At 47.6% G+C, this 13,099-nt stretch overlaps 1 long non-coding RNA gene across 1 annotated transcript in view; it reads right to left on the bottom strand.

The window, feature by feature from the left end:
- Positions 1-9,344: 9,344 nt before the first annotated feature.
- LOC119336632 overlaps positions 9,345-13,099 on the bottom strand; it is a 15,992-nt gene continuing 12,237 nt past the window's right edge. Inside the window, exons 2-3 of the long non-coding RNA XR_005162696.1 lie at positions 9,650-9,714; positions 9,345-9,558 (exon numbers count right to left, since the gene is read on the bottom strand). This is a non-coding gene — a long non-coding RNA (uncharacterized LOC119336632). The remainder of the gene's footprint in view (positions 9,559-9,649; positions 9,715-13,099) is intronic.

Below are 13,099 nucleotides of genomic sequence, written 5' to 3'. Positions count from 1 at the left end.
AACAAAACCAACAGAGGAGGAGGGAGCCGATGACCTACCTACGGAGGAGAGGTGGTGGTGCGGTGCCACCTGTCCTCCGTAAGTAGGAGAGGTTGCCTTTCTTAAGGTTTGAAGAGGAGCGCGCGGAGAAAAGTAAAATATGGATGTTTGATCGTTGATATACATATTATAAGAGGACCAAGGATCACACAACGTTCCCGAAACCAAGTTTATCAGAAAAGGCCTTGTATACATATTATAAAATGACTTAACAAAAAAAATGATAAGAAGGAAATTGCTAACGGAGCCCGAAATTTGAAAAATTCAAATAGTTTTTTAGGTTCCAAAAATTCTGAAAAAAAATGACTATACTGCTTGTCTGTAAAGTTTCATGGTGAAATACATGTTTATGCGACCTACGCCAAAATAACAAAATACTAGTGTATTCCTAGCACATGTACATGATTTTGTCTTTTGTGCACACATCACATCAAACGTATTACACACATATAGTATACATCTGCAAGTACATGTGTATTTATTCTCACTCTTTTAAAGCTTAAAAAGTCGTTTTTTAATTTTGAAAATTCCAGGAGCCAAAAAGCCTCAGTCGTGTTTAAGATACGGATGGAAAGAGAGAAATGGAGTCCACATACACTCCGTGACAACCGACAAGCCGCTCTTAGAATTGTTTACGTGAAGGCGACAGACCGTCCATGCTTTTGATTTACCGATCAGGCATTCTTCGGCGTGCAATCAGCCAGCATGGGGAACTGTGCGCGTGCGGCGCAAGTTCACGTACCACGTATTACCTCCGTCATGGTTTATAAGTTTCCTTTCTAGTTTGTGTCAAATTTTGACTAAAGATTTAACTAACAAAATGTTAATGCATGTCAAAAAAAATTATCTCATTAGATTCGTATTTGAACATAGTTTTCAAAAATATAATGCTTGGTGACACGTGTGAACATTTTTTTAGTTTAATCCATGATCAAAATTTGGCATGAAATATAATGAAGACCAATAAACTTGGACAGAGGTAGTACGTACCTCACCTCCGGTCTCATCGATAGAACCAAACACAAGCACATGCGCGCGAACGTGTACTTGGGGATAACCGAACCGGACGACGACGCGTATGTGCAGACAACTCCGAGTTCGAATCCTTCCATGGAATGGCCTTCAGCATTAGCAACCGGACGCTCAGACGGGAAGTGTAGGATTTTTGCTTAGCAAACAGAGAAGTAGATGACTGAAACAATCAAGAACGGTGTGCCGTGGTCCCAGCGGCGGTGGCTGAAGGAGGCTCGCGGCCAGCAGCGGTCCGAGTGGCCCAGCATGAACGACGAGGGGTCGAGTTCGAGTAGCTGGCGGCCACGAGCTAGCTGGTTCCCCGATCTCCCCTCCCGTCGTTGGTTCCTCTGCCGAGCGGGGCCCGGACGGAGCACAGGCACGTTCACGTTCAGCTGATGGGGTCGGCAGGTCGGCATGCGGCGCGGACGCGCGGTCCGGCAGTGATGAGCGAGACAGCGACCGACACGAGCGGTCCGGCGCTGACTCGGCGGTCCGGCGGTCGCGTCCTCAGGAGCCCGTTTTTCGATGGTTAGGCCCGAAACTGGCACCAGCGAACATAGGCCGAACCCGCCGCGTTGGGGGGCGTCGGGAAAACTGAATTTGGCGCGAACGGGAATGGGTCTGCCGAGTCAGCGACACGCCGCTTCCTCGTCCTCATCGCCTCGGTTCCTACGGGAATCAATGCCAAGGCTGCTGCGCCGGTCAGCCTTCCGTTGATGTCTCACGGGCGGCGCAGTGAAGGCACAGCGACGCGCGTCCAGCCCGCTCCAGCCATGCGGCACCCAGCGGGCAGCTTCCCACCGCCCCGCTTCGTCTATAAAAGCCAACCTCCCCGCAGGTGAACGCCACAGTCACCCCAACTCGCCCCTCTTGCCCCGACGACAAGCAATGGCCGAGGGGTACCCAGGCGACGCCGCGGCGGCGAACGGCTTCGGCCGACACCATCTGCGCGAGGACGAGGCGCGCCTCCTCTACGAGGCCGACTACCCGGCGCCCCAGACATGTGGGTACCGGGCTCATGGAGGGTGAGCGCCGGTGGCGTCCCGGAGCCCACGGTGCCCATAGGGGCTGAACGGCGCGCCGAGATCGCGCGCATCAGTTCGTCGCTGTCGGAGGCGCAACTGAACGAGCCGATGTACGCCACCGACAGCCACACGCCATGGAAAATGTACTTCGAACGCCGCCACGCCGACCAGGTCGCCTCCGCAAACGGCGCCATCCCATGCGGCCGCCTCAACGCCAACGGGCGGCGCGAATGGTGGGGTGTGCCCGGCCGCACCCTTGAAGCCGTCCTCAACCACATAGAGACCGGCAACACGACGCGCCTCGAGTACCCGGCGACCCCGTCCTTCTCTCACCGCTGCGGTAGTTCCTGGACGCCGCGGCGAATGGACACGGCAACCTCCTAGTCGTCGGGTTCCGATTCGCTCGGGTCGCCGGCGCTCCGCCCCGTCAAGCCAGAGCCGTAGGAGACGCTGCTCGGGCGCCGCACCCGCAGCGGCGCCCTCGTCATCAACGAGGGTGGCGCCCTCGTCATCAACGAAGGCGGCCGCCCCTTCCTCGTTCCCTCCGCCTCGTCCGGCCAAGGACCGAGTCGGGGTTGCTCCCCGTCAAGAAGGAGCACGAGGAGATGGCCGCTGCCGACGAGACCGCCCTCAAGTGGGCGAAGGCGGACTACGTTCGCGAGTAGGTGGAGCGCCAGAGCCGGGCCTATGAGGAGATCAAGGCCCAGGCCCAGGTACGTGACGAGATCCGCGTCGTCGTCCTCGACAATGACGACGAGGAGGCGCCCGGGCCGTCCAACCGCCAGCGCGTCTGCGACCTTGGTCAGGGTGCAGCAGGGATGGGGACGGCTCCGGCGGGACGCAAGGCGGCAGCGACGATGACGAGGCCGGAAAAAACAAAACACAAGGGAGACGGACGGCACCGTGCCAAGCGTCCTAAGTCTAAGTCGTGAATATTACACGCGAGCACACGCGCTATATATAACATGTCTTTCTCCTTGCCACTCTATCCAAGAGGAGCATGAGAGCTCCACTTATAAGCAAGTCATCACACCCTCCACTGGGGCGAGGTGGGACAAAAGAATACACTTCACTCTTGCATGGCTCCCCAGCATGCATGCATGCCGCCAATGGCACTAACTAGATCGGCCTGTCCAAATGTTTTGGTCAAGTAGGTAATGCTCAAATTAGTAGAAATTCATGTATAACGTAGACATTCAAACAGGATAACAAAATAAACGAAGAAATATTCACACGTGCAGGCAACTGAACCACCATCTTTTCAATGCGAAAACAAGAATACACTCATGCAGTAATCAACAACAACTAACCTTATCCATAGTAGCACCCATCAGATTAAGACTCAGAGACACACAACCAAGATTAAGATTCATAGGAACCAAGCAAACATCACTCAGGCAAAATTTTATTGGAAATCTACTGCAATACTTAAGCTACTGGAAATTCCAAAACAACGAAGTTCCATCTAAGCTACTGGAGTAAGTTACTGCAATCTTTCTCTTGAATCTACTCCCACATTTCATCATTTAGCTACTGGAGTACTGGAAATCCCATATTTCATCACAACAATTTCATCTTTTCTGCTGAGTACCTCGATCTGGACGTCGCAGCCGGTGGGGATCTCCTTGATCTGGACGCACTTCCACTTGAGGTCGAAGCCGTCGTCATTGGGGGAGGCGAGCTCCGCCTCCCACTTGAGCGCATGGCCTTCGCGTTGCCTGGTTCAGGCGCGAGATCAAAAACAGTACCTTAGCACACGGTTCGACGCCCAAAGCAATTCATCTAATTTTCATCTTATGAAGAGATCAAGTTTGTCACAAAGGAATAGAAAAAAATGCAATGCATTTTGATAGATCAGGATTAGAGCAAGTCATTATATAAAAATCAACACATTCCACAAGTCGAAAGACCATTCCTTTATATAGAAAGGGATTGTAGACTGGGTAGTACATTAGAGGGCAGCCAAATAGTACAAAACATTGAAACTAAGGCGTTTATAGAGAAAGGCTACTGACAATAGTCGCATAGCAGCCTACATATATAAGTACACAATGAGAGCCGATGGTGTGGCTCATCATAGCCAAAATATAATGTAATAGTTCTATAGGCATAAAGAACTTGCCATTCATTTGTCAGCCTGAACATTTGCCATAGTGAGCATATGAAATAAAACACCCACCATGTGTTTACGGTTATGCCAGTGGCAAACTACGGGCAATTAACTTGTTACAATTATACATGCTCACTGGTCATCCATGGCTCAGCCCCATGCTCACAAAATCATAGGATGCATAATTTTATTTGTGTGTTGGCAGCCTGAGATCTTTCTGCCGAGCGCCAAGGAGGAAGAGGAGGAGCACAACAGTGGTGAGAGCAAAAGCCGTGCTCCTCTGGGTAAGCACACACCAACAATTCATCAAGCAGTTTTGGCTCGTCACGCCATGTCGCCAACATGACAACTTTGATATATTATTTTAACTAAATTCCTAGAAAATGATGAAAACTCAAAGAGATCCAGCTGCAAACTGCATACAGTTCAACAAATATGAACTGTACAAAGCAACTCACTAATTTGAGATGAGCTTGGTCCTTTGAAGGCAAAAAAGGAGAAAATTTTGAGCTATATTTTGCAGCACACGAAAACAACAATTTTCATTGCTATTTGAATAGGGCAGATACCTGCTCCAGTTTACTTGATTAAAACCGAAGCAATACAAGGTGCTATCAGACACTACATCTAGTGGCATTATATGGCCCAGTGACCATCAGAGTAGCAGCAGAGCATAGAAGCAGGAAATGCCCAAAGCAACAAAATGACATAAAAAGGTAAAGAATAATCTGTACTATTATTTATATAATGAAAAAGAGATGGTTCTCCAAGGCCCTGCATCATAATCAAATGGAAAATAATCAATTACCCTCGTGGGTCTAATGTACCCGAGTGTCCCAGATCTTCGCCAAGCAAATTTCGGTAAATGTCATTCAGTTAGAAGACCACCATTAGGCATATCATAATCAAATTGTTCAATGCTTAATTAGATAATAGCTGAATAGATGGTTCTCATGGGTGAGCATGTGGCACAACATTTTCTTTGCAGAAGAAGTAAGCACTCTATTTAGACATCAGTTTTACCAAGCAATTATATTTCAATTCAACCTAGCCACCAAACTCTGCTATTCTAGCATAAAAAGGCAAACAAACCATGATAGGCTCCTGGAATCTACATCTTGTCTACCAAAACATACACATGACCACCATTAGCCAACTGGAGAGAGGGAGAGACCTGGTATCTTGTGAGAGCACCTCAAACCAAACTCTGTTGTTTTAGCCTAAAAGGGCAAACAAAATATGAGAGTTGTTGTTCTCAAATATCACCACACGCATGGGCTGCTGTATAAATGAAGATGCATATTGGCATGTCTATCTCAAACTATCAATACCTAGACACTAATGTCTGCCTTGTCCGCAATACACTATACCTGATGCAATAGTTTATCTCTGAAATGTCCATGTGTTGTTGGCCCAAAGGTCGTCACTGCAGACCAAGCACACCTGAAGAGAGGTCATTCAATCTTCATAGGGATAAAACAAACCAAAATCAAGCAAATCATAGCTATTATATGCACTGCTTATGATGGCACATAATGCATTGTGCATTCTATGCACTTCAATGGAAACCCAAATTGTTTTTTCTTTGTTTACTTGATTTAAGGCCTGGCTGCATGCACACGTACCTATCTGCGTGACGGCTCCGATGAACTGCATGCTAGAGTGGACGCCACGCTCGAGTTGTCTGGCTGCCAGTGTCAGGGCCGTGCTTGCCTTTAGAGCTCAACATACACCTTTCAATATAGCTCATCTTGCTTGGTGTTGCCCTCTCTATAAGCACATTATAGTACTATTTCCTTTAAATACGAGAAGTAATAACATCAGGTTTCATCACATCACAGTCCAAAGGAAAACAATAATGCAAGTACGCATACAACAGATGTAGCTGCTCTCGCCTTTGGTTGACGGCGTCCTAAATATGTACAGTTCAACAGTGACTCAACCATGAATAGAAAAGAACATTCAGTTACACATTCATCTATTCACATGACAAACAGTACAGTAAAATATGGTGACCATCTAAGAAACACGACACTCACTTTTTACTTTTTAGTCAAATTATACTTGGAAGAAGCTGAGATCAACTCTTCCTAAAAGTGAAATATCACATTCTTAAAACAATAAATATAAATTAAAAGATAACACTTTTCTGAAATGAAAAGCAGAACCAAGATCTAAAATACATATAGTTCAACAGTGACTCATTAAATCTAAAACTCAGAACCATGCAGCTTTATAACCTCAAAATGCATACCTAATTTGTGGTAATCTAATTGCTGATTAAGACATAGAAGCTTAAATAGATCATATCAGAGAGAGAGAGAGAGAGAGAGATGGTACCTTGCCTCTTACTACACATTAACGCCTAGCTGAATTCATGTTAATTACACAGCAAGAGAGAGAGAGCGAGGCATCCTCTTGCAGACCAACCCGGCGGGCAGCAACTTCCGATCGTAATTTCAGAAATATCTTGTCAACAATATTATTACGTAACAGAAACACACACAACAATCATGTTAATAGAGCACCAACAGAATCTCCTATATCATTCGAAGATTAACAGGAATGAGCATAAAGTACATATGAAACCAGTTGTATTCTTCGTCTTCTTCCTGGACCATGTTTTATATCAGCAAATTGCTCAATTGCTCAAGAAAGTACTTATATTAGCAGTGGTCAATCATCGTTGCCCCGAATCAGAATTCTATTAAAAAACATAGAAGACAAATGCATTCCTAAACTATGTTTTATCAATAGACAAACTTCTGGTGGTAACCAAAAAGGACAGACCCAGTGCATAGAAGCTCCCACACAAGGTGGGGTCTGGGGAGGGATTATAGGAACCTAGTCTTACCCCTGCAAAGTGCAATGCAGAGAGGCTGGTTCGAACCCAGGACCTCTTGGCACAAGTGGGGAGGACTTCACCACTGCGCCAGGCCTGCCCTCACAAGTGGGTAACCAAATGGTAGCAAATTTTGATAATTCAAATAGTTGCTATGCCTAAATGGACAAAGTTCAACACTATTACAAGCTTGTCGGGAAGAGTGCAAGGCAAATCGATGCAAAACTATATGTACAAAGAAGGTGGCAACAAAACAAATTAACCCCAAATGCTTACTTAGCAAGGAAATAAGTTACAAAGCTAACAAAACATGCATCCTTCAAAGTTCACCTACATTTAGTCTGGTGCATGATCCACAAAATGCAGTGGTGACAGATAGAATTGGGGAAAGCTTCAGAACAAACCAAAGAAAACAAAAGGAAATGTCCGCTCAATGGCTCAGATTTATGGAAGATGGCTATAAACACTGGAGCATAAATAAGCAACACCTCTAGATACAAGTAAAAAAGGGTCTAGGGTTCATTGCATAGTGGGCTCAGATCCGCCTTTCCTCGATCATATAACCTACCCCCATCATCTCTTATCACCAGATCAATCCGTTTATACAGTCGAGCTGCCCTGGTTACCACTCAACAAGAATGACCATCCAAGGACAGATCAATAGGTATCACAGGATCAAAAAGGATTCTAGACAACGGGGAGGATCCAACTTGATACCCACAGGTGCCTCGATTGCTCAAAGGCACACTTATCTCAGCCACAACTAATCATCATCGCCCCAGCACGAACGCCACCGCCACAGACAAAGCGAAATGATGAGAATGCCCCCAGCGGGGCAGGCTATTTACGCGCGGTGGCACGACCGGGGCGCACACTATTCATAGAAACGGCCTCGGTTTCGATCCGACGGCTGAGGTCGATCGACAGCTGGATCCTACGGCCGAGAACGCATCAGGAAAACGATCGGACGGCCAAGAGTCGCTAAGCTCCGAGGAGGCTCCGTGAGACGCTCTTCTCTTATTTCTGGAAGCCGAGGAGCAGGAGGAAGATGGAGCTCACCAAGGGAGGTTGTAGCCGAGGCAGTACTCACTGCGCGCCGGGGTTGCGCTTGAACGCCGTCCAACCGGCGAGGAACCGCGTCGGAGTTGCGCCTTGCACCGTCCCGCCGACGAGCACAAACGCATCAAACAACCTATGTAAGAAAGGCATCGTTGTTTATCAGAAACAATTATTTAGTAATTACTATTTAGCAGAATAACTAATAGGTCACTACTGAAACAGCACATGCACCCCATAATCCAACCATCCATGAAAATTAGAGATAAGTAACAGACTTTTTTGTAACAAAATTATGCCCCTCAATGCATATCAAGAACTGCTCCTCATACTTTGCAGGTGTACATGATTCGTAACTAAAGCACCAAATGGTATATATAAAATCAAAACCTCAACCTTCGCTAGCTTAACCGGACACACCAAACCGCAGAGCGGAAAAATTTAGTGAACCAAATGACAGAGGCTAGGAAGGCACATTAAGGAGGTAGAGTAGTTTTTTTTTTTTTTGAGGGACGGACGGAGGGAGTAGTTAATAAGAGGGAGAGTTGGTTGTTTTCAGAAAACGGAGAGATCATTTATTACAATGCAGTACCGCTTTTTCTTCCCAAGGGAAGTTTAGCTTGTCTGAAAACTTAAGTCGAAGCACCCGAAGAGGATCATCCTACCCATCAATTAAAAAAAATAATGACTTATATATTCTGGCCAATTTTGATGTATCATGTTTTTTTAAACTACATTAGATGTACCCTATTCTAGCTGTTGTTGGTTAAGCATCTGAGATATACAGTGAAAAGGAGAGCATTAGTCCTAAGAAATGCATCTTAGACTCTTAGTGAAGCTCCAAATGAGAATCTCTCATAATTATTTTGAGATGCCTTATTCAGTTAACCAAACAAAGCATGTTCATCTTAATAAAAAGGCAGGAGAGGCATCATACCACTATCCGTGAATTGGGCTGGGGCTCTTTGGTGCTAGCTCTTCCATTTTCAGATAAGTTGCTTGTTCTTCTCTGGGTATCCTGCCATAAACCATGGATGGCTTTTTTTAAAAACAATTATACATACGGATTAAGCATACAATAGCGGCAACAGCAACATACAAGCCTACAAATAATCAAACCTAGAACAACAACAGCGTTTAAGGTAACACCACACTCTTGCTATGGAGGAAGGAATAACACATGAAGCAGTGTAGGGAAGCAATTGGTAGGGAGGAATAACAACAAACCTTGCTACTTGGGGACGCCATTGACAAACGAGGAGCAGGCGAACTTCAGTTTCTTCGGGAGACAGCCATAGCACCGCAGCGGAGACAACATCGTTGAGAGGAGGGAGGCGACGCACGTCGGCTTGGGGAGGTGGAAAATATGGTGTAGGTCGGCACAGTAGGAGGATGGCTGGTGGCGGCTAGGCTTCTTTGTTTCAGTTTGACATCCCTATCTCCTCGTGTTTGCATTTTGGGAGCTTCAAGGTCTGGCAGAAGAATAAAATCAAAAGCTATGGAGTAAACATAAGGATAGGAAAATATAATTACTTCCTCTGATATACCGCAGCAGCACCCTACCGAAAATGTCGTCGTGCATTTTGCATTTATTCAGCTAATACGACCCAGAAACAAAGAAGCAAGGGCTGCAACAATTGAAGTGTGAAGATCAGGGACAAGCAGCAACCATTCCACTACTTTATGCGACAAATAAGAGTCAAGTTACATGCTACTAATTGTAATTCCTTGTATAATGAACAGTTGGACTTCTTTTTAAGACGTAGACCTTGAAAGACACACAATGAATACTCAGGTGTCAGGTAGTCGCAGTAATTCCTTTCATGTGTAATGAAAATTCAGTGGTGTTCTTCAAATAAAAAATAGGAGTTTTGTAGGAAAGAAAGAACAAGTTGTATAGCACAAAATATGTGCAATGAATACTTTGGTTACATTTCGACCACAGTGTTTGTTTTATGTAATGAAAATGACCGAAGGGAAACCAGCTAAACACACCTGAGACAAATAAATACACATGAAAATATTCTAACAATGCATGAATGACACTGTTCTAACCGGATATGCATCCTAACCATACGAGGCACTGACTAACTAATAAGACCACCAGATCTAGTACAAAAATAGTAAGAATCCTGAGTCCAAGGCACACCCTGAAGCCTGAATCGACATGCTTTCGACATGTATTTCGGAGCATTCGACATGCTTTCCATACCACCCGCCACCACAATATCATTGCTGCCTAGTTGAATCGACTGTGCAGCAAACATCGTTGCTGCAGAAAGGAAGGGGAAAAAACAGGATCGTGTTCTAAAAATGTCGGAGTTACAGAAACTGTAAGCACAAATTATACAGACATGGTCACATGAGCCCAAACCTTTCATGCCAGACGCGCAGACTTTGTTGATGGTGGTGCAAACAACCGTGTTTGGTATCCCTGCTCCTAAGGCAGCCTGTCTTGCAGGAGCTTGCCCCAAGTTAGCACTCAAGATATTGCCGAGAAGACCTCCTGCACAAGGGATGGATCCACACTCGCCCTTCTCAGAGCGGATAATCACCCCCAGGTACCTTGTTATTATTACTGTCGGGTTAAACAGAGTCAACAGATTATACCTTTAGGGGGGCATATAGAGGAGATACTGATCTCACCTTCAATACCTACGGAGCGAGTTTGGTAGCAGACAAGGAAGACAGGGTGCCGAGGAAACCACTCATAGGGGTGGGGTGCGCGCGACCACGACAACACAGACATCTGTCGGAAAGGAAGAAGTTACTAACCGCGGCATATTTTGTAGCACACTATATACAATAAAACATTTCTCTTTTGTATGATCTTTCTCTTAATTTTCAGTTTTCCTGATTACTTATACAAATACGTGCACACAAGAAAATCAAAGGAAACAAAATCAATTGTGTCTCACGTCATGCCACACCAGTAGTGAATCATTTGTTTACACCTTTGTGCAGATCGTTGTCAAATCCTTTTTTATTATTATTATGTTGGTTCAGAAGAACACAGACTGGGATACGATACAGGGTGAGACGAGGAACAAGGAAGGGAGCGGTGGTACCTGTTGTGCCGATGTTGTCTGAACCCATGGCAGCTCCGATTCCGACCTACAAAATCAGGCGAGAAAAAACAAACTCCGGTTCAGTCTCGCCGCGGGATCAAGCAAGCAGCCGGAGTACGACAGACGTCGCTGTCGATGTTGTCTGAACCCAAGGGAGGTCCAAGATTATTGTGATGACGAACTGAGCCCCCGCATCAGACCAAGAAAATGCAGAGAGAGAGAGAGAGAGAGAGAGAGAGAGAGAGAGAGAGAAAGAGAAAGAGAGAGGGAGGGAGCGTGCCTGGGGTCGGATCTGGCGGGCGCCCATCTTCCCCATCAATACCGGGGCTGGCGCGCGTTGCCTGGCTCCGACTCCACCAGCACCGCGGGGACGACATCCCCAGCCTCGCCCCACGCATCCACGCCGGCGAGTGTTCTGGACGGTGGCCACGATGCCGCGGATGTAAGGCTGCAGGTGGGAGTGGATTTAAGTGGGACTAAGTACCCCATCCCAGGCGCAGTCCAGCTCTTCGGCTCCTCAAAGATGAAGGACACGGGAGTCGCAGCTCGCCTTCGCGCCAGAGGCATCGGCGAGGTGTGGAGGAAGAGCACGGGCCCGGTAATGGCGAGCTCCACAGCTGCACGCACCGGCGCACGGCTGCACCTGTGCTGCATGGCATCTCCTCGTGTCTCATGCACGCACAGGCGACTGCTCCTGCACCACCATCGAATGAGCCGCTCGGTCCGGCTCGAGCTAGAGCGCCACTGGTCCGGTCTCGAAGTACATGACCGTTCAGTCGTCAGTCGGGTCCTGAGCCTGCTCGCTTGTGGCCGGTCCAAAGGCTGGCTCGGTTAGCGACCGGACCGGACCGTCAAGTCGTGCACTCACGCTCCATGATCGGCCGGCTCGCCGTGGAGGGCGACTGCAGGTCCACGGTACTGGCCGTCTACGGTATTGGCCACGAGGTCGTCCATGCCTCCATGGTGGCCACGAGGAGACCCATGCAATCGGGAGACCGCAACATGGTCGGGCATGCTGAGGGATCTCCCGTGGAGGTAGGCGGAGTTGTCGGCGGACATGGTGGTCACCATGGACTGGGTGCATGACGGCTGCGCAGATGACGTTCTTGAACGGTACTTGTGGAGGTCTGGGACGTCGGCGAGCATGAAAAGTCAGAGCGCCGGGTACAACCTGTCGTCGTAGTGCGTCGCGGATAGGTAGATGGGAGCATGCGGGAGAAGACATCGTTGGCTGTAGCTACATCAAGGAGTGTGAGGGCGCCAGGGTGTGAGAGTGTGAGTAACATATGAATGCTAAACTAGTGTGTAGGTGCATTTGCTAAGTGGAATCCCACTTGTGCCCATATAACTTTTTTATCTTGTGGCGGGATGTCCGGTTATTCCCGGTAAATGTATTGGGGTTAAGTCACTACCGGAACAGGACCATACCCCGACGGCCAGAACAATGCCGACTGCCCCCGTCGGCTTCTTCGGAGATATGCCGACAGCCTGGTTCTGGCCGTCGGTGTACAAAGGCCGTCGGGTTACGCAGAGATAAGCCGACGGCACCCGTCGGCATAGAACGGCCGTCGGCCTAGCTACATATACGCCGACAGCTCCCGTCGGCTTACGAAGGCCGTCGGCATACACGTGGGGCCCGGCCACCCCCGGCAAATGGCGTCAGAGCTATGCCGACGGCCTAGACGGGGGGCCGTCGGCATAGGTCCGCAGGCCACGTCATTGATCCAGGCCGCGCCATGCAGAGCCTATGCCGACGGCTGCCGTCGGCATATCTGCCACGTCAGTGATCCGCGGCACGCTGGTCGGATCTATGCCGACGGCTAGGCCGTCGGCATAGTTAGATTTTTTTCTGTACATATTTTTTAATGCTTTTTTGTGTATTATTATATCAACTAACATGTAGCATGTTAAATATAAACATACATATGAATATATATGTAGTTTG

Source organism: Triticum dicoccoides, chromosome 7B (genome assembly GCF_002162155.2).
Source record: "Triticum dicoccoides isolate Atlit2015 ecotype Zavitan chromosome 7B, WEW_v2.0, whole genome shotgun sequence".
NCBI lineage: Eukaryota > Viridiplantae > Streptophyta > Magnoliopsida > Poales > Poaceae > Triticum > Triticum dicoccoides.
The sequence above is the reverse complement of the archived record's forward strand: the minus strand, read 5'-3'. Positions and strand labels throughout refer to the sequence as shown.